The sequence below is a fragment of the Propithecus coquereli genome, unplaced genomic scaffold (genome assembly GCF_000956105.1).
Source record: "Propithecus coquereli isolate 6110/MARCELLA unplaced genomic scaffold, Pcoq_1.0 Scaffold14, whole genome shotgun sequence".
NCBI classification, from domain to species: Eukaryota; Metazoa; Chordata; class Mammalia; order Primates; family Indriidae; genus Propithecus; species Propithecus coquereli.
The window spans coordinates 5,348,795-5,351,841 of record NW_012138302.1 but is presented as its reverse complement, the minus strand read 5'-3'; the positions used below and the strand labels follow the sequence as shown (position 1 = coordinate 5,351,841).

General features: G+C 40.2%; 1 protein-coding gene across 1 annotated transcript in view; it reads right to left on the bottom strand.

Annotated features, from left to right (window-relative positions):
- Positions 1-214: 214 nt before the first annotated feature.
- Positions 215-3,047, bottom strand: part of ITGB3BP (integrin beta 3 binding protein (beta3-endonexin)) — a 66,044-nt gene continuing 63,211 nt past the window's right edge. Inside the window, exon 8 of the mRNA XM_012639486.1 lies at positions 215-544. The gene's annotated coding sequence lies outside the window, so the exon portion shown is untranslated. The remainder of the gene's footprint in view (positions 545-3,047) is intronic.

Here is a 3,047-nt window from a genome sequence, read left to right as displayed (position 1 = left end):
CTTCAAATGCAGTAGTCTGTGTAGTTTAGTTCAAAAAAACTTATTATTTAAATGTCTGTACTGAAAAATGCATTCTCATGTTTTATAAAAGGTGTGAAATTTTAAAATTTTAAAAAATAAGCAGCTGGGGCTTTAAATGGGAAAACTGGTGCTTAACTCTGCTCACCATTACATTTAATCTGAATTTCAGGAAAATATACAGCTCTACCAAAGGTGCCATTTTCACATATGCTTTATTAAGTCTATCCACAAATGATAAAAGTATACAGAAACGTATGTGATACAGAATACAAGATCCTCCTGTACATGTTGGCTTTATGTTAAAGGGTCAAGAAGAAATGTATTATTTACATTGAGATTATCTACTGGTGTGTGTAGAAAGTTTAAATTAGCTGCAAGAAATTTTATCTAGACACGCACCTGCCTAGTGCTATGAGCTGGTATTTACTGGGCAGATTAATTACAAATATTTCTCTGTTCCTTTAAATATGATCAGGCAGATGCAGAGGTTGCTGCTCATAGTGAGTGCATTTCTTCTAAATGCCTGTGGGATATAAAAGGTGATTATTACATCATGGAGAATTAGTTTCCAGATTAACATCCATCTCATACATGACTTAAGAAATGATTTTAATACCCACTTACCACGTAATTCAGTTCCTACTTTAGTTAGATACTGGTAACTTCTCATTTGCTTATTTTTGAGTCTTCTAAGCAAGATTCACCTTCCCAGATAATTGTCGGTATGACTACTCCGACATAGCACTCCTCACCTTATGTGACCATACTTAAGTGAGATACTTCTGAGAGAATTTTAAAACTCCAGTATGACCTACAGAAAATGCCAAATTTACATGCCTTTGTCTGTAAGCCTTAGGGGCCTTTCAGCAGGTGTCTCCTCCAACAGCTGCCCCAGGGGGAAAAAAAAGACAGTATTTACTGTGACAGATTCCTCTTCAGTGTGTCCCTCTGGGGACTCCTAGTGGTGGTAAAAGCTCTTGTTCTTTTGGCCTTATGACCCTAGTGTGAGAAGCCCTTGAAGAAAGCAGCCATTGGCAACTGATGGCAAACATTCCCATGGGGCATTCAGGAAATGACCTAATCATCCCATCCAGAGGTGATCTATGTCTGCTGTGAATTCCTATAACGCTGCTTATTCTTCATTTGGTACTTACAGTAGAGAGCAATGTTTCTATCCCTCCGTCAGAAGGGGAAGGAAATTCTGTCAACTCTTCCTCTTTCTACACCCCATGGAAGTATGACAAATTTGATTGGTCAAAATCCAGAACATTCATTGGTCCACATTTGACTAGTAATATTACAGGTAAGAATTTTTATACAACTTTCTTCCCCACTGTGTAGATTCCCTATCACTGCCTCCTCTCAAGTCCAATGGGACTTTTCTGTGCTTCCTAATTTCATGTAAGGAAACCAACCCATTATGGGGCTCTGACTTGCGACCAAGCTTGTAAAGGCACATCTGTGGTCTTCACAGCTTTAGAGGCACATGGACTTGGGTGTCTACTTCAAAGATCAGCTTTCTCATCAGGTTCGGGAAAGCACACAGAGTTCAAGATTTAGATTCGGTGTGGGAGAGAATAGGTTCCATTTCGGCTTTAAAGCATAATCTGCCTTAGTTACCCCAAACTTTTAATAGAGAGCCTGCCATGTTGGAGGTTATCAATTTCTCCACCAATCAAGTTGATACTTTGATCCTCACTGGATTCACTATCCTCGTTTGTACTTGCTATTGGCCAGCACCTGAAGAGAAGAGTCTGAACTTGTATCACTTATTACAGCTTGCCTTACATTGTTATTGTTTCATGTATATAAGCCTTATCTTATTAGGTTTCAAACATTGTCATTATATACAGTGCTTTGCTCATACTAAGCCTCATACTTTGGTTAACCAAGTGAGTTATCCACATTGTTACTAGATAAAGTATCCCAGTTATCCTCTGTTACTATTAGCCAAAATCATGTTTTTTTCTCTTCCCCTCTTTTGATGGTCTTAGCACTCTGTCTGTGGCCTCTGGGTTGCTGTCACCCTTACTTTCTCTCTTAATTCTAACAATATTTCACAAAGGCTTCACTTTTTAAAAGCCCTGGGAATGAATTTGTATGGGACAGTCCTCCCCACTGAACATTTACAGGTCAAGAGGAATAATCACTGAAGTGGGAGGAAGGGCAGGAGCTGTTGTGCAGACAGGGAAGGTGGCCACAGTGGTATCAGGAGTATTGTGTGTGTCAGAGGTTTCTAGGGCATAGGACAAAATCGAGGAGTTCATATCCTCCCTTATTCGTACTGGTAGGGCAGCTATGAAAAGCGATGAGAGAACCTGGAGGAGAGGGATCTGGGAAGCCTAGTAGAAGGTGAGTTCTAAGTAGGTTTTGAAAGATGGGTAAAATTTTGACAATAGTGGGGGAAAAGGCATGCTAGGCAGAGGAGACAAGAACAAAGGTAAGGAAGAAAGGCACTTTCTGGGGAATGTGTCTGGGAAATGGCAAGTAATCTGGAGTGAATGAGGCACAACGGAGAAATTGGAAAGGTAAGCTGTGATCAGATCAGGGAGAGTCCTGAATGTCCGTTTAAATTTGGATTTTATTGTGAATATGGTAGAGTGATAATTTCTAAAGCACGGATTTGTCCAGCAGGAGGACAGGCTACAGGGGCAAGGGACTAAATGGCAGAGAGGTTGGTTACAATGGGGATAACGATACTCTGGAAGAGAGGTAATGAAGGAAGAAACTAGTCCAGTGGCACGGAAAGAACTGAGCATTTTCAGAAGTGATATGATCTGGAAGCAGTTTGGATATGCAGACAAAAAGAGAGAATTTTGAGCTTTTTAGCCTGATCAATGGAGTGATACAATCCCTGGAAAGGTAGAAGGAAGGACAATTTCAAAGGGGAAATGATGAAATCAATAACTTGAGGGACACTGTATGGCAGCTGAAATTGTGGGTTTATAGCTCAGGAGGGAGGTCACAAATAAATTTGGAAACCATATACACGAAGGTGAAAACTAAAGTCAAGGGAATAGATGAGA